The sequence below is a fragment of the Colius striatus genome, chromosome 2, assembly GCF_028858725.1.
Source record: "Colius striatus isolate bColStr4 chromosome 2, bColStr4.1.hap1, whole genome shotgun sequence".
NCBI classification, from domain to species: Eukaryota; Metazoa; Chordata; class Aves; order Coliiformes; family Coliidae; genus Colius; species Colius striatus.
The window spans coordinates 59,185,545-59,212,106 of record NC_084760.1 but is presented as its reverse complement, the minus strand read 5'-3'; the positions used below and the strand labels follow the sequence as shown (position 1 = coordinate 59,212,106).

Sequence of the window (26,562 nt, the reverse complement as noted above, 5' to 3'; positions counted from 1 at the left end):
TAATAAAGATATTAATACAGACATGGCATCAACATAGAGCTGAGATTCAGCTATATTCCTGAACACAGGATAAGAGATTTAGCACCTATAGTTGCAGTCATTCTTGCCACAATCAGAACTTTGCTGGCTGGGGCTACATGCTGTTGCTGTGACTCATCTGGGATACCCCCACGCCACAGGAGAAATCCTGCCAGAGAAATCTACAGTCTGTTCAATGTAGGAGTATTACAGAAGCTCACAGAAATTCTTCTGAGGTCCTTACAGAGGTCAAACAGTACCTTACTTCTTCTGTTACAAACAGTTCAAGTGGAAGTGACTGGGGCTACTCATATGAGTAATATTTTGTTTATCATTGGTATAGGTGCAAGAGCAGGGCTTTTAAATTTCTTTAGAAAAATGCATTTTTTAACACATGGTATAATGCAGATTTTACTTGCAGAGTATAAAATCCTTGAGGAGGCTTAAGAGCAGGTCATGCAACTAGTACACTTCCAGTGTTTCCTCTGAATGCCTGTGGTGCTTCGGTAAAAGTCCACTCCCAGTCTGAAACTTCTCCATGTGCCACTTTCTCATTAGGATTTGCCAATATCCCCCTCCTTCCTAAGGCAGGATCTGACTAATCTCTAACCTGGTTACTAAGGATCCCTCTAATCATATTGCCAGGCTTCCTTGCTACCCCCTCGCAGGAGAGCTGGGGCTCTGCACATCTCCCCTCTCCCCATAACTCCCTCTGTGGTTGCATCTGTGTATCTCTAGCTTTTCTCCATCCTATCTGCACTGCATGCTTTCTTCATTCACGTTATTCAACTTTCCTATTTTTTTCCTATTTAGGATATAAATCAGGATGTCAATTTTACTGGAACAATTATAAGATTCAAGATAGAGATCTGTTATGCCAAAAATGAAATGCTAGAAAGCTGGCACCAACCTCCTCTTGATTTTTACCTACTGTAATGTTTCCCACACTAAACTGTGCACAATGGGCAAATAGAGATCCAGGAAACAGAACAAAATTATTTTTAACTCCTAGAAATTTGGCAAGATAAAACTGTGATGAAGATTAAGAAATACACAGATAGGATACGTTTACAAGGCTACTAAAACAGAGACCAGAGCTCTTACCAATTAAGCCAGGCCAGCTTCAGTTCAGCAGGGTTGGTGTTCCTGTTGCTTTGCACGGTTACATTCAACCTCAGAACCCAGTTCAATCTTGCAATGTCCTTGCAGAAGGGAAGAATCAGATGTGCTGAGGCCTAGCTTCAAGTTGCAACAGTATATACAAATATTTGTTAATCTTCATTAATGATTAATTATAATATGCTGAAATATGAACAGTAGCAAATGTGGACTCATGTGTTCACACTTGCTGCTTGGTAGTGGAGGAAGCCTCTGATAAACAAAGTGATGGACAGTTGCAGGAGCAACACCTTAAACCACCATAACTGGGGTTGGAGGTCAGCAGCATTGTCTGACCAGCCAGATACCAGGCCTGCACAGCCTTTGGGTAGTTTGAGAACAGGTTACTGAGCTCAAGTTTTCACCTCTACCAAAGTCTATTTCTGTAAGAGCATGTGGGAGATGAGAACATCTGCTTCGTTCACTTTCCCAGTCGAGAGCCTTTTCAACACAAAAGGGCATAATAAGAGGGAAGCAAGAAACAAAAGCACACAGACATAAACTGACAGACAAGTAATAAACAGAGACAATGCCAAAGATGTCCAGTTAATTGATAGGCCATTACTACACTAACCGGATGTGCATGGGGTGTGCCCACATATTCACTCAGTCCTCAAGTTGAACTAGCCAGGGAGCAACAGGCTCCAGAATCTGCGGGAGTATCAGATGGGCAGAGTGCTCATGCTGGTATTTGAGGGGACTCATGAGTGTGGGGTGTCTGTGGCACAAGTGTGTGAAAGTACATATCTGTCTGCAGGAAACATGGAGCTGGACCAGCTGTTGAGGGGGAGACCTGGGGGAATCCGAGATCCAGGCAGGGGTGCTGGGTGGACAGAGGGGCTGCACTGGTGCTTGGGGGTCCACAAACACACATGTGTTTTCACTAGTGAACAACAATCTTTGAAAGCCAAAGAAGAGGAAGCGGACTTAGCTGTTCTGTCACTCTGGGAAGTGTTTACATGTGGGTGCTGTTGAAAGAAGCCCCTGCCTACGGCAGTCTGTGGAAGCAGCCATGCACACATCTTCTGCGTGTTAAGTTTGTCTCTGGGGTACATGTTCAGCCTTGCTACTCATTGAATCTGTACATGGGAAACCAGTAGCTGTGTCTGACTCCTGCAATGGAGATATCTAGTTTTCAGGGCACCTCAGGCTGGGCTCCATCAGGAGGAACTGACAGGTTCTGGACCTGTTGGAGGCAACAGTTGCTTGTAACATTTCGTAACTGTTTACTTAAAGCTAATGTATAGATGGCCTTCCATCCTATAGTCACATCAACATTTTCTAAGTAACAGCAAAGTCTGCCCCTTACAACAAACTCCCATTAAAAAAAAAAAAAACAAAAAAACAAACAAACCTAATCCATGCTGATAGGTCTTAGCTCACTGCTTCTGGAAAACTGCTGATGGCCTTGAAACAGAATACAAAAGTAATCCATCTTATCCATTGCAGCAGAAAGACAGCAGTAAATAATGATACGCTGTAAAGATGAGTATAAGCCCACACTTTGTTCAGCCATCCAGTTATAGGACTGTTACATGCATTAATCATAGAATGGTAGGGATTGGAAGGGACCTTTAGAGATCTAGTCCAATCACCCTGCAGAAGCAGGTCAACTTAGATCACACAGTATAGGAACGTGTCCAGGTAAGTGTTGAAGACCTCTGAGGAAGGAGATTCCACACCACCTCTGGGCAGTCTGTTCCACAGCTCCGTCACCCTCACAGTAAAATACATTTTCCTTATAAAGTTTAGTGAGGAAGAGGTATAGAAGCCAGCAAATTCTAGGGTTCACTTTCTTCTCCAGGTTTTCCATCTATCCTTCATCTTTATTTCCCCACACTCTACATAATTTTCAAGTAATTTGCCTTATCCATTAGACATCTGAATGCCCACATATGTGCTTTGAAAGCACGGAACAAGACAAAAGGTTAAATCTGAAGTTCAAGCAACAGGAGGTTGCTATCAGTTTAAATGGGATCAGAGTGTTTTATCTGATTTAGATTTTTTTTTTCTTCTCAGTAATTCTTGATATGTGCCTTGGTGCCTTTTCAAAATAATTGCTACTATGGTTTATTATTTATACGCTTAGGAGTCTTTGGAGGCTGTCCGTCTCAAATCTTAAGAGATCTAATCTTGTTATTCATTCTTAAACACTCATGCTTCTGCATTAAATTGGCTTATTAACAATATGATGATAACTACTGTGGAACTTAAAAACACTGATCTTTTCATAACCCTAAAAAGCAAAAGGCTCATTTTAATATGCCCACAGGAATTATGGGAACTTAAACTATTATTTCTATAGCAACACAAGTATAGTTTACATTTACAAATGTAACATAAATTTCTACAGAGAGCCAGATTTGTAAACATCTGCTTACCTATACTGACTTTTTTTACCTACACTTTTTTTACCTACAAAACTTTTACAGTAAATTCTTCAGAGTTATTGCATCTTGTATGGAAAATAACATATTCTTACAAGATGGGTGTTGAAATTGTTCAGAAAGAAAATGCCTTTAGTGCACCTAAATCCTGTAATTTCCATCATTAAAATCAGTCAGATTTTTCATGCACTTAACAGCAACTAGAACTGGCAAGATTTTGTAGTGCTGAGGCCAGCATATTACAGCTTTCAGTTCTGCTGTTTGGCAGGTGGGGAAAAATTCTGTCATTTCATGGAAACTGGCAGATCTAATCATATGTGTAATCTGATATAGTTTTGCCTTTCAAAGAAGCACACGAGTTGTATCATTTTTCTAAGCTTGTATTCTAGTTGATTTGCAGGATTGATGTTTTGACCAGTCAGAATGAATAGCAGACACATGGCCAAAAAGCTGAAAAACTATTTTTGAAAGTAGCCCTACTGTGTAAAGTTTCTTCCATTTTTAACTTATTCAAATAGTTTGGCTTTTAAGTTATTAGCAGCAGGCACACAGAGTAACAACAGCACCTACAAGCTCCTTCACCAACCAGGACCTTTCAGCATCACACACTATAAAAATAAAACACAGTAGTCCATGTCTTAAAGTACTTGTTTCTTAACAGCTTAAACATATTAATTTTCCTCATCTCTTAATATATTTTATTTTTCTAGAAAGTTCAATTTAAAAAACAAAAGATAATTATCTCCCCCACTGTCTTTATCTCACCTAACTGGTGACTGCAGAGACCAGGTTCCATCCCTCCTGAAGGCACGTCTGTGCATGCACTTTCACCAAATGTAGTATCACTCCTGTAGCTCTCCTCAACACCCCCTCAGATTTTCACTTTCTATTACAGCACATCAACTATCCAGAGTTCTTCCTCACATCAAAATTATTTGAAATAATTATATAATAATTATTACATTAAGTGTGCTTTCATGCTGAACAACCTGACTGCAGTCAAACATGGTATGACAACAAAGAAAATTATTTTCTCTGAATATATTTTTTTATCTAGGCTTGTGATATGCTTCTAAGCTTCTAAAAACCTTATTTTGTTTTGCTCCCAGCATTGTCTTGAATAAAGCCTGATCTCTCTTTGGTAGAATACTTGTCAGTGTGTTTGCCTACATATTCAGATTCTGGAGATAGGGCTGGTTAGTTCCTTACTTCTACAGAGGAACCAGGAAAACTCATGTGCTAGGTTTTATCATTCACTCTTAAATGCTGACTAGTAGTAGAATGATATTCTGACATTTCTAGTGAATGTCTTAACATTGCCTCATCTTCCTTCAAAAACACTTTCTGTTTCAGAGTGACAAAGGTCTCACCCAAAGCAACCTTAAGACAAAGCAACTACTGAAGTCCACTATGTGTGTAGTATAAAGTAGATCACATGAAAAAAAATACAGCCAAGGAGATTACATTACAGGGAGATCAAGGACTTAATGAAAATACTACCTTACTTTGAGTTTTCATTGTTCTCCTTAGCTCTCCCTGCTTATTATCTCTGATTTCACAATTCATTTGCAGCACTGGACAGATTTTTTTGTAAACATAAATCATAACCATTAATAACTTTAAATAATAAAGAAGCTATACTGAATTAATGCATGCTGTAAGTGCACAAGTGATATGGCTTTTACAGAAGAATAAAACAAAGGTACTTTATGTTTAGTGTGTATGTACATACATGTACAAATGTGTAAATTCAGAGAGATCTTGACTGGCTTGAGAGCTGCGCAAAAAGGAACCTCAACAGGTTCAACAAGGGCCAGTGCAGAGTCCTGAACCTCACAGAATCACAGAATGGTAGAGTTGAAAGGGACCTTTAGAGATCATCTAGTCCAACCCCCCTGCTAAAGCAGGTCCATCTGGGTCAGGTCACACAAGAACACGTCCAGGTGGGTTTTGAAAATCTCCAGAGAAGGAGCAAATATGACAGTGATTAAAGTCCCCCATGAAGACCAGGAATTCTGATTGTGTGACAGCTCTCAGCTGTTTGTAGAAAACCTCATCCACTTCCTCCTCCCCATCAGGTGGCCTGTAACAAACTCCCACAACAGCATCGCCTACATTACCCTGCCCCTTAATTTTCATCCACAAGCATTCAGCCCACCCCTCATCCTCACTCAGGCAGAGCTCAATGCACTGTAATTGCTCTCTCATATACAGCAATTCCACCTCCTTGCCTCCTTGGCCTGTCTCTGCTAAACAATACATAGCCCTCCATGGCTGTGCTCCAGTCATGGCAGCTGTCCCACCGTGTCTCAGTGACCACAATGAGGTCGTAGCCCCACATCAGCACCCACATCTCCAGTTCCTCCTGCTTATTCCCCAGGCTGTGTGCATACTCAAACACACAGGTTTCCCTGGATGGATGCAAGAGGATCCTCCTTGATTTTGATAATCCCTCAGCTTGATCAGCCTTCTGCATCTCATTATGGTGTGTGGCTGAGGGGCACTCATGATTGCATTTCCTGCCCTGCTCTGTTTGCCCTGTTAAATGGGATACCTCATTCTTTGCCATTTCTCCCCTTAGTCCTTCAGTTTAAAGCCCTCTTTAAACTCTTTTAAAGTTGGCCAGCCAATTTCCAAATATTCCAGTGCCCTTGTGAAAGAAGTGTATTCCATCCTGCCCTACCAAATTACAGACACCAAAGTGTTCCATTGTTATAAAAACCAAAACCTTTCTGCCAGCACCAACCTCTTAGCTAGGACTTAACTTGTGTAATATTTGCATTGATAACCTCCCCTTTTCCTCTGGTGGACAGGATGAAAGATCAAGTAACTTGTGCTTCACTTGTTTCCCCGGGGTTTTATAATCCTTCTTGATTCTGGTAACTTCATGTCCCATTACATCATTCATCCCCATATGGAAGAGGAGTATGGGACAGTAGACCCTGAGATATGGCACTCTCTCAGCCACGTCATGGATCTTGGCTCCCAGCAGGCAGCACATCTCATATGACCCTTTATCCGATGGACAGATGGGTCTCTCAGTGCCTCTTAACAGTGAGTCATCCACAACAAGCGCCTGTAGCTTATTTTTCCGGTGCCTACTGCTGGTGAAGCAACTGGTGGTGAATTGTTTAATGAGTTTTCTCCTTCTGGACCTTGCTCATCTATGTCCACCATCATTAATGCTTCACATTTATTTTTGGTTGGCACACTGGAAGGAGGGCTATGAAGGGGAGCCCTGCTTTTTTTTGTTACAGGTGTGCAAGGTATTTCAGTTTCAGTGGAAGATGGTATCTAGTTGAGGAACCATCTATCAATCTCCAGCTCCAGTCTACTAATGGTTTCCTGCAGCTCTTTCACCTGATGCTGCAGCTCTTGAATTTGAAGGCACCTATGACACATATTTACCTCAGTGGTAGATGTGCCTAAACATCCTAAAATCCCCTGTAATCCACCTGCAGCTCAGGAGGAACAGCCCCCTGTGTCCGTAAAGGCTGGAGATTGACCTGCTGGAGAACAGCTCTACAGAGAGAGACCTGGGAGTCCTGGTTGATAATAAACTGAACATGAGCCAGCAATGTGCCCCCATGGCCAAGAAGGCCAATGGCATTCTGGGATGCATCAAGAAGAGTGTGGCCAGCAGGTCAAGGGAGGTTCCCCACTACTCTGCCCTGGTGACGCCTCATCTGGAGTCCTGTGTCTAGTTCTAGGCTCCCCAGCTCAAGAGGGACAGAGAACTTCTGGAGAGAGTCCAGCACAGGGGCCACCAAGATGATCAAGGGACTGGAGCATCTTCCTTATGAGGAAAGGCTGTGGGAACTTGAACTGTTCAGCCTGGAGAAGAGAAGACTGAGGGGGGAACCTCATTAATACTTACAAGTACTTGGAAAGTGGATATCAGAAGGATGTGGCAGCACGTTTTTTGTAGTGTCCAGTGATAGGACTAGAGGTAATGGACAAAAGCTGGAACACAGAAAAGTTCCACTTAAACTTATGGAAAAACATATTTCCTGTGAGGGTGAGGGAGCCCTAGCACAGACTGCCCAGGGAGGGTATGGAGTCTCCTCCTCTGGAGGTTTTCAAGACCTAACTGGACATGTTCCTGTGCAACCTGATCTTGGTGGACCTGCAGGGAGGTTGGACTGGATGACCTCTAGACGTTCCTTCCAATCCTGACCATTCTGTGACTCTGTGAATGTGGAGATGATAATAAAAATAGTGATTATATTATTGCTTTCACATTAACAGAAGCTTTACAGATAAAGTTAACATATTACAAAATATATGTGTTTACAACATAACCAGCATTTTTACAACAATCATTGGATACTCTTTGTTGTCCAGCCTTCAGAGATGTAGGATCCAGAAGTCTTTTCCACTTTCATTATCAATCAGAATTGTAGTCACTGGGCATATTTACATCATCCAATGAAGTGCAGTAAACTGAACTCTGAGCTAACAAAATCCAAAACGAAGCACCGTGCAATGGTGTTCGCTTGAGCCTTGAAAGTGGATCCTACTGCCTCGGATGTAACAAAGCTCTTCTGTTTCATTTTTTAAAGGTGTCGCTTTCTCCAGATGGCATGATGCTGGTTAAGCAGGTAACAAAGTTTTTGACATTGTAATGTGTAAATACAGCCACCTTTGTTTTGAATAGCTGAAGGGCTATTAGCTGAAGGGCTCTTGTGAAAACTAATGGCCCTGCTCTTCACGCCCTGGTATCAGGGTCTGTTATTTGTCTGAAGAAGTTGCATCCTAAAGAAAGCGGAAAAAAAAAAATTTGTTCTTAGATCTGTCCTTGCATTTTGAGAGCCAGTGCTTCTTCTCTCTATCATCCAAAGGGAGTTATCTTTTAGCATGGCTCTGTGTGATTGACAGAAGCTAATTCTTTATAAACACATGATCAAGTTGAATATGAAATTAACAGTTACAGGGGAAGATCTTTATGCAAGTTTGACTGCAGGCCTCTTACTGTTTTGTAATGATTTGACATTAACTTCGATTTTGGGAGAGTATATTAAATCAAAGTACCTCTAACTACAAAGCCTGGCAATTCACTAACAGATAAATGTAGGACTAGAGTATGCTATCAACAAAATATTTAAATTACGTGCATTAAACAAATTCTTAGATTTTCAGGAAACCTATATAAAAGTAAATCTTGAATGCATATTTTTTAATCCTTATGAAAAATCTTGATGTCTCCATATTAAGGCTGCTTGCTGTCCTCTCTGTAAAATCTCCTGCTTTTTCTATCAGTATCTCGATTTAAAATGTAACTGTTGTTAATGATCACTACAGTTTGACAGACTCAGATGAAGGGCTTTTGTAGTTCAAATCAAACTGAGCATAATAAAACCACCCATAGTTCACTGAAAACAAAGTGCATACAGAGTATGACTCGCCTTCCTTGCCCTAAGCATTGTAACAGAGAAACAATTATGAAAATCTGTGATTCTTTGGCCTTTCTTGTCTTCTCCCTGCTGATATTTTTTAAGATTATCCACCAAAGATGTTGTGCTTCCTCAGTATTTTTCTTATATCTCACTTTGCACCAACACCTTTGGTTTGTGGGAAAGATGAAAATTAGCTAACTAGCTACCTAGAGACCTAAATTATTTTCCAATATTTTGCTTTAAAAGATAACCTATAATGCTCAAAAGTGCACCCATCTTTTAACTATGTGTTGGGTATGAGAATGAAACATGATGGCTTGAGAGCATCTGATTCAGAAGTTCCAGCTGATTCTGCCACGGACCATAAGAAATTATAAAATGACCATTCTCAATGGCTCTTCCTGGTTGATTTTCCATGATACATTACATTCTGTGTCACTGTAAAGGAAACACTTTCCTTTCCTAAAGTGTGTTTAAAATTCTGCCCAGTTATCCAGTTGCCTTGTTATTCTCTTTTTAACATCTTGTTCATAATTTTGGCAGAAGTTAATAGCTCAGGGCTTTTACGGAACAGAAAAGGCATGCATCGGATGTTTTTGCAAAAACTTCACCGAAAACTTCTTGCTTGACTTCTAAATGAGACTGAGGAAAAATATATAGCAATGGTGATATTCATATTTTTAACTGGTTATTTGAAAACCTGCAACTCCTTAAATAGATATAAATTCTATGCAGACTGTTGATACAACTGGGACATCAATTCTGTGATGACAATTTTGTTCTGACTCTGCAATAACATGAAAGAACAGGATATACACACAAAAAAAATAATGATCTGTTCTGCCCCAAACTGTAAAATATCATTTAAAGGGAAAGGAAAAAAAGAAAAACAAACCCAAAAACCCCACAAAATCTTTCTTTGTATAATAAAAATTTTGCAGACTAACACCTACGTTCTCCATTATTAACCAACCCACCTAAATAAGACTGAGGGTAATTTTGAATGTTTCACACAATTCTGTCAACCTCTCTCATACGAATCACTTTTCTGCTAAAAAAAGATATGTCAGAAAAAGAACTGTTGAGTCATATTCAGTTATGAATCTGAACAAAGTTTGCTCATGTTAAATTGTGAAAACCAGACTCCCTACAAATGCTTTGGAGAAGTGTCTGACAGTTTGGGGTAGTAAATAAGAATTTTAGAATTAATAAATAATGTTATTTAATTATGCATTTGAAATTGTGGTCCTACTGAAATTAACAGGCAAACTCTCAAACATTCTTTGAGACCACCACATCATGTGTGGCTTTGTCACATGAGTGAATACAAAGTGAGAGACATCACTCTGCTTTGGTCTAACTTTGCAAACACAAAAGCAACCCAGTAATTCTCCTTCTTAGTACTATCAGCAGGTACTAGCTGCAAATGTCAACTGGTTAATTATCCCTAAACATGCTAAAGCCATTTCTTCGCAAAGTTGTACTTTTTATTTTCTTAGTTAAAATAGCCCAAGTTTTATTTTGTTTATGAAAGTATGTATTTCTCCTTAAACTATTTATCGAGTTAATATTTGCATGAGATACTCAAGGGATCAAGCATGTTTAAAAATAATACTTCATTCGTAGTTAATCCAGGTGACATCATCAAATTTGCTTCTGTTTGGGAAAAACTGGCATATCTCACCTTTCTTCTCCCAAGTCTACCAACAGTCCAACATCTCATCAAGAACACCACAAATGTCATAACAAACATCTTTCAAAAATATGATCCATCCTTGTCAGCGTCTTGGACAGAATCTCCAAATCCTACACCTCAGGCTTACCAGGAGACAAAGCTCACGTGTCTCAACCAAGAGAAAGTGCCTGTAATAAGCACAGACACAAGGAAAGGCATTCTTACCATGGCATTCCTTTCTTTCAGGTGCCCTTCCAGGCACAGAGCTATCAAGGGTGCTCGTCAGGAAAGAGGGTCATTTCACCAGGGAAGGAAAGAGCCTCCTTACTGACTGGCCTTCATGTGCCATCATCTCCTCTAAACTTCCCATCTAGCCCTGTAGCAGACAGGGTATCTCCTTGCCTCTCCAGTCAGACCTGTCCCCAAAATTTCACAAAAATAAAGGACCTTGTTACCAGAAATCTCTGATGCTTGACACTGTAATGATAAAATATACTCAAATATTTCATCACAGATTTATTTAATTAAAAGTTAGCCTGGCTAACATGTAATGGCCTCAGCACTAGTTACCCACTGTTTTTCTGACCAATACTGTTTTCTAAACAAGACATGGAGTTAGCTATTGCCTCTTACTGGCAGATGTCTCCCAACAGTCAGAAGTCAAGCAAGCATATGGAGTTAATACAGAAATCACACATGATGCTCCATCTGTAAAAAACCTATCAAAACGGTAACCCTGATGGATGCAATATTAGCTAACACTGGGCATTACAAAAAAAAACCAAAAAAAAACCAACAAAAAAAAATATTCCACTAAAAAGAGGTTTTAAGACACAAAAGGAGTGCCCACCTTTGGGCTATTGTTCCTTCCATTCCCAGGAATAGTAAGGCTCTGGCATTCCTGCTGAGCCAATGCACAACCAAGAATTCAGGCAGTAAATTTCATAGGGTGAAAATTATAACCTTCACAGAAGCATGATACAGTCAGTGGACCTCATCTCCACAGTCAATAAGGGTGTCTACAGACTCCTCCAACATCTGGAATGTCTCCAACTATATCTGCCCAACTACATGGCCATGAGTGTGCAGACACATTCTCAGACAATTACAAAGCAAATGTGCTTAAACCATAGAACTATAGAATGATTTAGGGTGGAAGATACCTCCACTGCTAACTCCAAAGTTAGAATAGGTATGCAATTCACATTTTCCTATAAACTACAAAGGAAGATAAAAGAAAGATTGTTATTTCAATTTAGAAACCATTCACAAAGTGCTGAAATGATCTAGTCATATGTGTCATATAAGACACATGATTCAAGTCTTTTTTCAAGCCATCACAAAGATTGCAAAATTTCTTGCATTCAGTATGGTACATTAAACCTTGGTCCTTACAGCTCCTAGCATGACAACTTCTAAACTCATAAGGTTTGTGTAAATTACCTGGTCCTACAAGCAGACATCTGGACCAGCTCACCAGGAGCACACATGTAATAGCCATCCCATGCCTGGTGCCCGTATTAGCTCAGGCATCATGACAAAGTACTGAATTCTGTCAGGCAGGCTTACCAACACCAAATCTTACTTTTTCTAAACATAAACAATGCATTAGAGGCATGGTACGTCTGCAGAATTTTACTCAGACAACTTTGTTCCATTCACTACATTGAGCATGTGCAATATAAACTTTATCCAAGGAGCTGCATGCTGGAGAACCCATCCAATCTCTTTAATGTCTATTTATCAATACAGCTGGAGAGAGTTTCCTAAAATAAACATCTATGCTATTATGCTTGTCTAAATAACAAGCTTACATTATACGTTTCAAAGTAATAGCTTCGATGGAATTTAAATCCTTTTAGAGGAAAGCATTATTTAGCCACAAATGTAGTGACTGTTCAACCAAAAAAAAAAGATGGGTATTTTAGGGTGGAAAAGATTGTTGCTGGCTGCATGCTGCATATGTAGCCAAGGAAATTCACCTCTGATTTCTGCACCAAACCTATAACTCCTCAAGTTAGATATTTCAGAAAGACAGTCTTGATTTTAAGAGACACAACTTACTTCTTAGAAGATACTTTAAGAACTCTTCTGTTAAAAATGTTTCCAATTTCAAGTTATTTTATTTTCAGTTTGAATATTTTAATTTCCAACACATTTTAGTGCATTAAGATGCCTCCATGACTATGCTCAGGCATTAACATTCACAGAGCTCTTTTCACTCATGGTATATAATACTAAGTTGATTTTGCATAGCACCTTTCATTCAAACATTTCAAACACTTCTCATGAGTATTTATGAGTGTTAAGTCTCTTATAGAAATATCCTATTTTGGAGATGGGCAAACTGAAGGAAAAGGCATTAAAGATCATATTCTCCAAAGGGATGAAAATAACATGGGAACAAGGTGCCTAGGTGTTTCTCAGAGGGCAGAGTCAGGCAAGCTCTTCAAAACCACAGGCTACTTTTGGCAAAGCCAAGAACAAAACCCTCATTACCAGATTTTTATGCCTGTGCTTCTATAGCAAGACCATTACAATGCAAATACATTATTTTTCAGAAACTGTTGTATAAAGCTTAGGTATACAACTCTGCATTTAAAACAGCTCAGAAACGTACTACAAATTTAATACTGATGTTTCAATTACATTGATGGTACAAACTGCCCAGCACAGGAACACAAGAGCTTTTGTACTGCTTAAGCAACTGGCTGTTCTTACCTCATTCCATTTAAGACACTTCAAGAGGAAATGAAACACAAACATCAATATGCGCAGCAAACTCAAATTTACTTTGGCAGCTGATGAAACTGACCTATGGTAGAGACAATGAAGACCTCAGTCCAGCAGTTCAATCCCTGGTGACTGTGACAATGGAAGCATGCACACTCAATCACTTCTTTTCACATCTGAACCTAAGAGGAGGTTTTTTTCTGGATCAGTGAACACTACTGAGCAGATCAAATAGGTTTTCTCAAAACTGCAGCTAATACCTATCAGAGTGTATTCTGAGAAGAGCCTTATTAAGCATAGACCTCTTACTCTCACAGCCTTATGTCATGTGAAGCAGTGAGATCATAGTATGAAGCACAAAAATCGCAGCATTTCCCATTCCAGCAGACGGGATTGTAGAAGCAGAAGAAAGTAAATGCTCAGCACATTTATATACCCTTTCCTACAAGTCCAATCTTATTTCTGAAACACATTATGAAGTAATGGTTACTGATATTTTACTACTATTTTTGAAGTGAAGGATATGGGTTTTCATGACGGCCAAGTTTTTCATATCTGTGTTAAGGTATTTCTAAAAGTTATCTAAAAAGTGTTTCTCCTAGACTGGAAGAGACATCTTCTCCACTATGTTCCATTAAGAGTCTGAATATCATTAATAAGAAAAACTGAACATCCACTTCATATCTTGATTAAGCTATGAGAGGGAGGTTGTGGAGTCTCCTTCTCTGGAGGTCTTCAAAACCCACCTGGACGCATTCCTGAGTGACCTGATCTAAGCGGATCTACTTGAGCAGGGGGGTTGGATTAGATGATCTTTGGAGGTCCCTTCCAACCCCCACCATTCTGTGATTAACTTAATTAACTTACGGTATGCTTTCACAATATTCTATCATAATCAAAGAAATTAGATGGAAAAAAAATCTCTACTTCTACAAAAGTTTATTCTACTTAGACCTGTTAGATACATAAATAAAATACAGACAGTAAAAGCCTATGTTTAGGGATGTTAAAACAACAAAAATACCACTTTACTGTGGCTTATATAAACTAGAAAGTCTTGCAGAAAGCACATTCTGGAAGGCTTTGGGGGTTTGCAGGATGGCAGCTTATTAGCTGAAACTGACTGTCATGGCTTTGAACTAAACCCCTTCTAGCTCCTGAGAGCTGTTTTGGCTTGTTTCTGTAATAAAGGCATGATTCACAGAAAACATCTTTGACATTTTGGGCCCACGTAGGAACCAGCACTAGGTCCATGACTTGCTAACACAGTGAATGAAATCCTAACCTTGTTGAAATACACAGAAACTCTGTCTTTGATTGTCAGGAGCTTGCCACACTACCAGAGGAACTGTAAGAAAACAAGAATAATTCCATCTATTTACAGTGTTCTTGAGATGACAGTAGGATACTTGCAAGCATCCTTCAGTGGTCCAGTGTGCAGATCCTGGCTGCGTACACCCTAGATAAGCAGATTTGAACACCATTTGCTTCCCAAAGCATTTGCTGCTCTGATGTACAAAAAAGCAAAAAGAGAGAAGATAAAGGAGGAGAGGATGGATCTCAGACAGGAGAGAGTATTGCAGGTACACAGAAAATCTGAAGGACTTAACTGTTTTAGAGAGGAGTGGAGTATGTCTGCTGTTATTAAATCTTTCACATAACATCATGCCCATGAGAGTCTTATATGTTGTGTCACACTGTGGCATCTTCTCTGTATCTATACAATACAAGGATGCCTTGGTTTCACGTCATAAAGTAAGGCTACAGCATTAAGATGGTTTTACTGTTATTGTTTGAATACACAACAAAACTAGGACCCTACAAGCCTCCATAAGATAAATCCTGATTTTTTTTTCTTTTACCAAAAAAACAGGGGAAATAGCTCCACCATAAACTCTCCACTTTCCTCCCAAGATTATATACACAAACACACACACACACACGTATCTGTTTTTCTCAAGCAGACCTACAGAAAAAATAGGTTTGCTTGACAAAAGCAGAAATTACTGTCAGGTCAGCCAGAAGAGACATAGTACATTCAGATACACATTCTAATAATGCAATGCTAGCTTGCCTACATAGCCATGTTTTTTTCATGCTCCTTCATGAACTATCCAGACAGAACAGAGAAAGCTGCTGTGCTATAAATACATAGTCCGTCTCAGTAAAAACAAATAAAACCCATACTGAGAATGAGCAATAATAAATTTTGACAATAAAGTATCCTGAAAACTAAAACACAACCAAATATAAAATTATTAACAAGTCATTCATCAGCTTCAATTTTATCATTCTCCCAAAGTCATGACAAGTTATATAATCTTTTGGGTTTTGACAAAATCCAGGATGGGTTTTCTGGCTGTTTATCAGGTCTCTGCTGTGGCTCATATTATCTCTTTTTATAGTTTGATCGTTATGACTGACAGTTCTTCTGAAAAAATCTGTGTAAAGCAACAGTCAGGCTTTAGCTTTTGTACACAATGAGTTTGTTTAATCACAGCCACATGGTTTTACGTATGTTTTATGTAGAGGTGATTTAAAATGCTTTTTAAACAATGACCCAATCACAAATTCAACTTTTCTCCAGGAAATTCTCACTGCTTCTACAACAGTAAGAAATATACAAAGGAGGATGTGTAGCCATAATCTGTCTCATTCGTCTCACTGATGTTTCCACCTCAGAAGAAAATTTCCTATCAGTTCCTGTGATTTTAGGTAGAGGAACTGTAGAAACTTGACCAGCACCTTCAAGGTCCATGTGATTATATGCCCATAATCTTAGCTTGTGAAAACAAACTGCCTCAAGATCTTGAAGAAAAATCTTCAAAATCTGGACTTGCTGCTCATTTCAACAAACTCTGTGAATACTCCTTCCTCTTCTGTCTACATTCCACATTGCAAAATAGCATATGTGGGCTGGAGCTTGGCTGGAACATTACTCCAGGCCACACTACTCAGGACATCACCAAGTACATCACAGTCTAAAAAGCAGAAATATAGTAAAAAGGCAGACAAGAAGCAGTACAAACAGGCATATGACCATGTTAAAGGCAACGGTTCAGTGCAGTGCAGTTGTTGCTAGAGCTTTTAAGTTGAGCACATTTAAAGAGTTTAAAAGCCACAAACTTCTGGAGAACAGTAGGCACAAAAGCAGATCAGCCACCTTTTCTAGGACCCTTTTACTGCTGTATGTCAAAGTCTCTGCTGACACTGCTGAAGATCTGAGTGTTATCCCTACCATGTCTTTTCTAAATTGCTAACCATGGCAAATGCCAACACTTGGCCTCATAATTTCTTATGGATTTACCACATTTTGCTGTTTTACTGACCTGTCTTTCTATCTACATTCTGCCTTCCTAATACCATTATGTTCACAACCCGGCAGTTGTCAAGGAGTGAACTGTGTTTGCCTACAGTTTTTTACAAAAGTGTAATAGACTGTTTCCTAGTTTCTATGTTTTCTGTACAACACAGAGCTACCAAATGTGTGCAATTAAATCAAATGTGAGTCATTAGGCACAACAAGAAAAATGTTAATATAAAGCAACAGAAGAATCCATACAATAACAGTACCCAGACCTCCATGCCCCAGGTCTAACCTAATCTAGACGATGCAAGCTCCTGAGTGCTAGAAAAATTTCAGCCACGTGTTCTTGGGAATAAGAGAATTCCAGAAAAAAATGACTTATCAGAAAAATCTTCCAATCCAAATTTCCATAAAGTCAACATTCTCTCCACGGGCCATCTCTGTTTTAACCACCCTCTCTCTCTCTCTCTCTGCTCCCATCTGAATTCATGGCTTGCTGTAGTGGATCTTCCTTTTTTTCTTTTTCCTCCATATTTTGCCCAGTAGATGCTTCTTCAACTGTAAAGTGAGACCAGCTAGATTAAGAAAAAAAAAAAAGCCTGGAACTGAATTCTGATTCCCATCTCTTTGGCCACAAATTTAAACAACAGTATATTTAACCTGAAGGTAATGCTGATATTGGCTTCTCAAAGAGTTTTAAGCAATGTGTTAGGCCTATTTCCAAAGTACTCAATAATCACAGCTGAAAATTACCTCCTAAGGTCAAATCTGAAAACAAGCCTTATTCAAAATGAAACCCTATCTAGTAGAAATTAGAATATTCTGTACAATAGTTTTCCCTTAGACTGTGTCTAATCTCTGGAAGGAAGGATTACAGAAACTAAGGATCACACAGACCATTTTCTCCTCCAGGTTCTTCCTTTGGATTTTGCCTTCCCTAAGACAGGTTAAGCACCCAGTAACATTCACACTGAGCAAAATGGTTATAAAAGCAAAGATTAAGTGTTTTCAATATTGCTTGGAGAATGTAGGAAAAGCAATGAACTTTGCATGTCATGAAGTCACGTGACAAAACATGATAATAATGCATTCGTATGCTATGAAGGCAGCACAGGAATACACAAGTAAAAATATCTAGAAAGCATTAAGAGGACCTCTCCTGGACTAATTCTGACTTTTTGATAATCATATATCTTATGGATATTATATAACGTACACAATGCCATCTAGTATTATCTCCATATTCCACAGAAAAAAACAAACAAAACCCAAACCAAACCAAAACTGAGTGAAAAATCACAACATTAAGAACTAAAATAAAAAAGAATCACAGTCTCAGCTATAAGCTATTTTCTGTTGCCATTTCAACTCTGCAGCCAATAGGACAATGAAAGATTACCGGAGATCAGTGAAATACAACATTACTTGTCCTCAACCAGGAAATGTTTCTGTGTGTCATTTCATTGGTATGCATATTGCTTGTAAGTCTGGACTGGAAAACAGTAACCTATGTCTTTCTGATATGTCTATTGAACTATATTCCAGCAATGTATGTAGGACTTACAGATATTCCACCACGGGCACCAGTTAATGCGGCCACGTTCCTAGAAGAACAAAATTGAGTTAGAAAAAAAGAATGCCAATAAATTCAGAATAGGCATCTGCAAAGTAATTTGAAAATAAATTCCTTCTTGGCAAAGAGCAAAGCAAATACTTTGTAGGGGTCATAAGAAGGGCTTGGGGAAAGCACTTAGGCACCAAATTAATGCAAAGTGATTCTGCAGCTCTAAAGTCTATAAACTGTACCAATATCCAAGCCCTTACTCTCCAAGAGTCTGTTAGGCCAATAACTGTCATATTAAGAAACTGCCAGCTGGACATTTTGTGTGGAAGTTTGTGCTTGTTTTGGTAAATCTCTTGTAATCCTTCTGAGAGTGTGATGTCTCAGTATGTTCCACATATTTTGTGTATCCAAACATGTTCCAAATTCCAGTTTCCATAATATCAAAGTTACTACTGTAACAGTAAACTGATGAGATTTCTCTTAATGCAACTAGAATCCACAGTAGCCTCCAAAGATAACTTTTAATATCTTCTTTATCTCAAATCCATGTGTATTAGGATCATTGTAAAAAGACTGTTTGAACCGAGATGGAAAAACTTTTCAGCAAGTGCCCAGCACTGGCTGCTATGCCATGGCATGGGTCCAGGCAGTGAGACTACCAGCAGGATATCGGGGCATTTGTGGCCAAGGTCAGCAAGCACCCTCTCAGGCACTTAGCTTGTTTAGTCCAGAAAGTCCTTCCAACGAGGCTGTCCAGAAGCAACCATCTCAAAGATAGTGTAACAGCTGAACATAGCCAGATCACTCTGGATGGCCTCATGGCTAGAGAACAGGTTTTTTGTCCTAACAGTTGCCTATCACAGATATAGCAAAGATATGTCATTAAAAAAAAATCTGTGCAAGGATGGTAGCTAAGTATTCATTTGATCCATCATTTTGAAGGAAGTCCCCATTGTACTCACCAGTCTTCTCTGAGACAATGACAGATTACAATAGATCTGAACTTTTGGGTTCAGAGTATTAGTCTATTTACAAACAGCAACAACAATTCCTCTAACTTGCAAGTACTCCAAGATGTAGCTTCTATCTTCATAAGCAAACTGTCCTCCATAGCTCCCTTTCCTTTCTCATGTCTGTTTGAATTGATCTGTTTGCAGAACATTGTACTTTGATACACAAACACAAGTAATTTAAAACATATCTTAGGGAGACAGGAATTAATCTCTTCCCCTTCCAGAGACAAAGATGGAAATGCTTTAAAAAAGAAACACTGCCATATTTTTGGTCTTACTATTCTACTCATTATTTGAGTTTATTTTCATTTATAATACTGAACATAGCATCACTCATCTTTAAAAATGCAACTTTATCTCATCCCTTTTCTGCCTTTCTTCAACATTTCTCTTTCGTCATTTGCTGGTTTTTTCCACTGTCCCTTCTCCCCCGTGTTCTTCCTTGTTCTTTTCTCTGTTACCTGTCATTTAACGTTTCCTTCCCACTTAAATATAGTTGTACCTCGGGTGAAACAAGACAATTGTTAAATATACAGTAATTTATATCAAGAAATACACACCTTCCACGTCTCAGATACTGTATCAGACTTACTTAGTTGACTTTCAACAACCCTACCATGACAACCACGTCTCCAGAACATCATAGTTCCATAGCACATCTCTTCTACGAGTCCAGGGGGCTGCCTCATATCTTATGTGCCAAGTCCATACAGCACAAGATTATGCAAAACAGAGAAGCTATAGCAACTAAGTTACATACACCTTGCATGCTCCTGGGAAAGTTTATTTGCTGCAGCAAAATACTGCTCCAGGACACAATACCACTCTCATGTATCTTCATGAAGGAATACATTAATATACATCTGATTACAACATCAATACATCCCAAATTTAATATTTGAGCAAAAGAAATAGATAGTGTGTGTACAGAGAAAGGAATCACATCTAAAATAAATGTAATGGGATCAAGTTGATAGCTAGGCTAGATTATGCTTCCTTGACAATCCTGTCAACTTGTATGAAGAAGGGCAAGCACAATAAATACAACATAATTCTTGATTATGATTTTTTGCAGTACACAGGAAAATGGTTTTGTATCCCAACAGTTCTGAGAACCATTTGTCTGTAGTTTCTGACATACTGAACCTTAACAAATCATCGGTTGAAGTTAACAGCAAACAAAGTTTGAGTAACTGGAACTTTTTTTAATTAGAGTAAACCTTCTTAAACATTTCCTCTGTATTTTAGTATGTGATATGCCTTCATTATTTTAAATTACACAAAGAAAAGAGAAAACTCCAGTGCTTTGAGCTGCAAGTTTACACATGCAAAACTAAATGAGTAATGACACTTTTGTTTTCACTTAATATACAGAAAAATGTGATAAAATTAATTAGATAGAAACCTGTTCTTCAATAATGGGCAAGTGATTATAGATAGGCAGAGCAATTTATTCAGACACATTCAAATGGAGAACATGAAAAAAAAAATCAAATTCTATTACTGTTACCACTATCACAACAAACTCAATAATATTAAGTGAAGTTTTTTAACTTCCTCCTAATTAATCTGCTTTGACTGTGGTTTAAATGGACAAAAATTAAAATGGCTTTTGGAATTCCCCCCTTTATTGGAAGAAAGCAATGTGGCTATTGTTGGAAAGCTCTAAAAAGCTTGTTTTGATTTCATATCTACACTCTCAGCTAACACTAGTACTGTTCACAGGGATCAAAGCACAAACCTCTACTACTTTGAATTAAAGAATTAAGTGCCACTAAGTAACTGCCATAACTCATAGGCTATTAGTGCCCAGCTGTCTCAACATCTTATTGGAAGTGTCCATCCCATTTTACAGATACAGTGAATTACAGAAGCAGTTTCAAACAGCTCAGATTTTAGCACTTTTTATTGATGGGTTTTAAAATCACAGTACTGGAATCCTCAGTCCAACTGCCTTTGTAAAACAGCAAAGAAGAAAAAACAAATTCATATAAAAAGAGATTTTTCCTCTTCTGCTATGGTTCATTGTCTTTAAACTAGTTTCTAGTAAAACTAACCTATGCCATATTTTACATCTACTGTGATTTTTTTAAATATGTCTGGTTATTGTACTTCAATGATGTGACAAAATCCTGGTTTCTCTAATTCAGTAAGAGTTTCATCATTTGATTCAGTGGAGCAGTATTTAAAAACAATGTAGGAAAATATGTCCTTTGTTTCTACTTAATTTTATTGGGAGGAAAATAATCACACTTCTAACAAAAGGAACAACTGACTAAAATTCTGGGATATAAATAATAGTGAGATGCTGATATAAACGGACACAATAGAATGTGACAACTGTCACAGTCCGCATAAAACTTTCCAGAGACTATATACAAGGTAGTTCATCACTCATTTTCCATAAGTCCGTTTTCCTGAAAAATCTCTGCTATGTCATTAGGTCTCATTGACCATGTTCCTCAGATATCCAGTTTTGATTAGGTGGCCCTGCACCTCCCCCATCACATCTCTGAGATACAGAGAAAAAAGAACAATAACCTTCATTAACATGACACACAGGATAGAGCAGATGACTGAGGAAAAAACATGCTGCTTTCTCAGGTCTTCTGGTTACTGAATTACTTTAAAAAAACACCAAGTACTCTTTGTAATGTTTCTGTCACCAAAAGACCAAAATAAGAAAACTCAGTGATACAAACGTGTTCTGCTCCTGCTGCAGATAAAAGGTTTCAAGTAGCTGCATACTACAGGATGCCTACCTCCAGCTGTGTAAAAAGAAAAACTTTCTTTTTAAGAAAAGGCACTCAGATAAAATCAAGAAGTTAAAAATCACTGATCCTTAATATAGTTTGGGAAGGGGAATGTAACTTCAGTTCTACTAAGAAACTGGTATAATTTTAATATTTCAGTACTAAGTTCAGTCATAGGATCCACCTATGTGAAAAGCAGTTACTTCAATACAGCTGGTACTGAGTTGTGTTACACAGAAATGGTTAATGGTGGAATACAGTAACAACTTGCTAGACTTAAGTCCCAATATGGAAGTTTAGAATAGGGTTTATTCTCACAAAGTCCATAAAAAGTAGACACACAGGAGTTAGTAAAACTAGTGGGTAGTGTAACAGCTGTGCAAAACATCTGTTCAGTAGTTTAATTCACTGATGTTGTCAAAGTTTCACCTTTCTATGACATCAACAGTCTACTTGCTAGGAACCTAATTACCCAGAGATTATGTGGGCTGTGTTACCCAGTAAAGAATAATAACAGAAACTTTCCCTTACAATATTTTTATTTTAAAACTAAAGTACCAACTAAAACTAAAGCACTAACTCAAGCACTGCCTGCCTTTTCCTTTTATTTCTAGTAGGCTTGGAAAGTATACACAGTTGCATGTTTTAAAATATGTATCAAACTTAAAGAAGATTTCTAATTCTTAAACCATTGATGAATATCTTTAACTCGATCATCAGTTAGCAGCACAGGAAGCAATACAAAGATTCTGCTGGTAAACAGGCATGCACCTCTCTAAATCCAGACAGTAAGGCCATATTTAGGACATCTTCCCACTTTCATCATACTGCAGCATCAAACAACAAGGTTCAGAGAACAAATTCAAGTCCTCTTAAAGGCTTTTTATAGTACAAGCATTATTTAATAGAGATTCTACCTGATCTTCATCTGCCTTTCTAGAAGTGTTCAGGTTCTCCTTAGACTCTGTTTGCCAGCCTCATATAGAGGTCTGAAACACCTTAGGGTGTCTAAACTGGCATAAGATGCCTCTGTTTTCACAGATTAATACTACTTTTAGACTCTAATCTTGCACACTAGAAAATCATTCACTATTTCCTCTTTGTTCCAGTATCACGAGATCAAACATGAACATCAAAAGCAGTTGGCAACCAATCAAATGGAGGCATCATCACTAATTAAGAGACCAAGTTGCTCTTATTTCCACTTCATTCTCTGCCACTATCATAGACAAGAATGACAGCACTCTTCTGTTAGGGGAAAAAAAGGACACTATTCATGAGAGCAACCTTTAGGTTTCATATTTTTAATACCATAACTTTGTCTAGTTTACAGTGGGAGTTTTCACTGACTTTCAGCATTTCAGATTTTTTGCTCCTTAAATACACTGAACAGGCACAAGAAGTAGCAGTCTCCTCCTAGTGTTCCACATATGTACTTCACTCCTTAACCAATTTTCACTTTACATTTTCCCTTTTTGCCCCAAGAGTCAACCAGGAATATACAACCTATGGGATGTGGTTGACGTGAACACTTGGATATGGCAGAGGTATAGTGTCATACGCCCAGCATTCAAGGAAATGGAAGCAGAACATGTTGGAAGAGGGCTTGGTCCAGGAAAGGACCAATAGTGAAGTTTATTAACAGTTTCAGTGAAGGACCTATTGCTCCATGCAAAGGACTTGCACCATCCGTGATCATTAGAGATGGAGGTTGAAACTACATACCTGCTTGAGGGTCACCATACCAGTGTTTTCTGTGAGCAGGGCTTGCTTAGTCCTTACTTCACAGGATCAAATTTGGACAGTCCACCTTTATGATCTGATTACAGAGCTCCCATAAAAATGAAGCTCTGTTCCAATTCCAGCAAGGTTGTATTGGGCAAAACGACTTCTGTACATGGAATAAAATAATTCTAATATGCTGAACTCCTGCATCAGTATGCCTATTCCAACTTTTATTTGGATCACTGTTGCAATCCAACAAAGGAGCAATAAATAAAACACATTTCTATGTCAACAAAATAGAAATTGGATATTATTTTATTTTTCAAATTACTATTTAAGTATCACTTTTTTTTAAAATGAGGTTGTTTTTCTGTGCTCAGGACAAAAGTCTAATTGCAACTCAAGTTTCAAATTACTAGAATATCACCTTATAGTTATCTTCTAACAACTATTTTGCTCAAAGTATTTTTCTTGGCAACACAAGAATTGGTATTAAAATGTTCCAAACTTGAAAGACCCTTTGGTTTCATTATCAAGTCACTTAACTTACATTCAATGGAAATACAATTTTCAGTTTTAAATGGGCATTTCCCCCCCCACTTCCTACAGAGCAACACAGAGATAATTGAAGGGGAAAAAAAAATGCAGTTTCTTTCTATCTAGACACTTACTTGGTTTCCATCACATAGATCGGAAGCACCATCTAGTTAGTTGCTAGTGTACTGATCTAGCACCAGGGTAAGCCAGGAAACACAAAACCTGACAGAGTTTTGTTGAACAATATTGTCCTCAAGTCCTAAAATAATGAAGTACTACAAGTTATTTTGTAGATCATGTTATACATAATGCTACAACTAAAGGAACACTCTTTTCTGAATATGTTTGCCTTTAAATAGTAAAACCTGTTTTATTTTTCATAGCCACTGCATAGACTAGCAGCAGTTAATTAATATTAAGTGTCAAGCGGATGCAGTTATTGCAGTTCCAGATCTGCTGAACAGCTGCACGCGCATTGGATTCAAGCGCAAGCACTAACAATGGTTACGTTAATAAGATATGAGGAGTATCGACCACGCACCCAAGCTGTTTGCGGTACTTTTGTTTCAAAGTCGATCTCACTAGTATGCTTACGTCTACTCGATGAGCCATTTGTTTAGCAGTGAGTTATGTTTGCACGCAAGGGAACACGGCAACCCCCTCATCGTCCCCAACTGCCGCTCATCCTTTCAGATAATCAGCGCACCACCATTTTTCCCCTCAAACAAAGGTTAAGGAATGCCCAACTTTGGTGAAAATAAAGGCAAAGGGGAAACTTGTCGGGGGTGGGAGTGGCGAGGGAGGCAAAGCCCGGGGGCTGTCGCTCGGTAGGGCCGGGCCAGGCCCTCGACCGGCGGGGCGGGCGATGGCAGCACGTAAAGTATTTCGGACCGGAGAGCAGACAAAAGAGGGTGTGTAGCCAGCTGCACGGAGCGCGGCAGCCGCCGGCACGCCGCCGGCTGCGCTCCGCTCGGGAGGCTGAAAGTCCGTTTTTGGCAGGGAAAAAAATACACCTACCCGTCCCCGCTCCCACCACCCTGCCCCTCGCCGCAGAGGGCAACGCCGCATCTCCTCGTTCCCTCGTCCCCGAGAACGGCCACGGCCCGGCCGCTCCCGGGGAGGAGTAACGGCTGCGGGCGGGTTGAAGTTTGGGGCGAAGGGGAGATCCCCGCCACATGCACGCACAGACAGACAGACACAGACACACACACACCTGCCCCACCGCTTACCTGTGGGGAGGTGCGAGGTATTCGCCGCCCTTACGGCACGACGAGCTGCAGGGCTGAGCGGCGTTCGGAGGACATGAGGCTTCTTCGTTGAGGCGGCTCAGGGAGTGACAGGGCGGAGGCTTCCCTCGCCCTTCCCTAGCACCGTTCTCGGCGATACGCGGGCAGGAGGAGGCATGGCGAGCAGGCAGGGAGAGGGGCCGGGGCGGTCACTGCCGGCTGGGGGAGGACGCCAGCCGACCGGGGGCTGCGCGCCCCCCCGCCGCCGTGGCACGGACAGCCGGAGGCGGCCTCCCCCTGCTCGCCCCACGGCGACGGGCGGGTGCCATAGCAGCGGGATTCACGGGCCGCCGGGAGCTGCGGAGGGGGAACGGCCGTCAGGCAGTCGCCGAGGGGGGCGTGGGCGGGCGGTAGCTCCGCAGCTCAAAACTTTCCCGGCTTCTCAGTGAAGCGCCCGGGCGACTTTCGTCCCCAGCGCCGCACGGGGCGGGACCCCCGCCCTTACAGCCGCCCCATCGGCCCGCCCGCTCCCCTCAGTGCCGCTGCAAAGTTTCACTCTGAAACCTCCCGGCTGCGGTCCCGTCTCCATGGAAACGATCCCCCCATCTCCCGCCGCTCCCAACGGGACGCGGCCGAGAAGATGCGGAGGAGTGCGTCGGGCAGGAGCCGGGGCGGCCCCGTCGCGGCCCCGTCGCCCGCAAGGAGGCTAAGGAGGCGGCAGCTGGGGCCCTGAGGGGCGGTCGGGACAGATCGAGAGGGCCCAGGCAGACGGCAGCCAGGACGGAGAACCCCGCGGCGGTCGGAACGGCGGCCGGGAGAAGGCACAGGCGGAGCCGCGGGACGGGAACGCGGCTCCTTCCCTCCCTCCTACCTTGCCGTGGAAGTTTCTGTTCTGCTCAAGGGAGAGCACCGGGACCGACCGACTGGCCGACCGAAGCGCCTCCTTTGCGGGACCTTCCGGCACCACTCTGCTGGCGGCCCCGCCGGAGCGGCGGATTTCTAGGGCACCCGGTTCCGCCCCGGCGGGCTGAGGGGCCGCGGCCGCGGGGGAGGAGTCACTGGCAGGGACG

At 40.4% G+C, this 26,562-nt stretch overlaps 1 protein-coding gene across 6 annotated transcripts in view; it reads right to left on the bottom strand.

Moving 5' to 3' along the window:
- TMEM200A (transmembrane protein 200A) overlaps positions 1–25,694 on the bottom strand; it is a 56,236-nt gene extending 30,542 nt beyond the window's left edge. The window contains exons 1-4 of one of the 6 annotated variants that reach the window (XM_061989958.1): positions 25,496–25,562; positions 24,401–24,525; positions 19,591–19,753; positions 18,239–18,280 (exon numbers count right to left, since the gene is read on the bottom strand). The gene's annotated coding sequence lies outside the window, so the exon portion shown is untranslated. Of the gene's footprint in view, positions 1–1,122; positions 1,221–18,238; positions 18,281–19,590; positions 19,927–23,729; positions 23,761–24,400; positions 24,526–25,495 lie in introns of those variants that run through there. The other 5 variants (XM_061989963.1, XM_061989957.1, XM_061989961.1 and 2 more) reach the window with 5 other exon arrangements.
- Between the last annotated feature and the right edge of the window lie 868 nt (positions 25,695–26,562).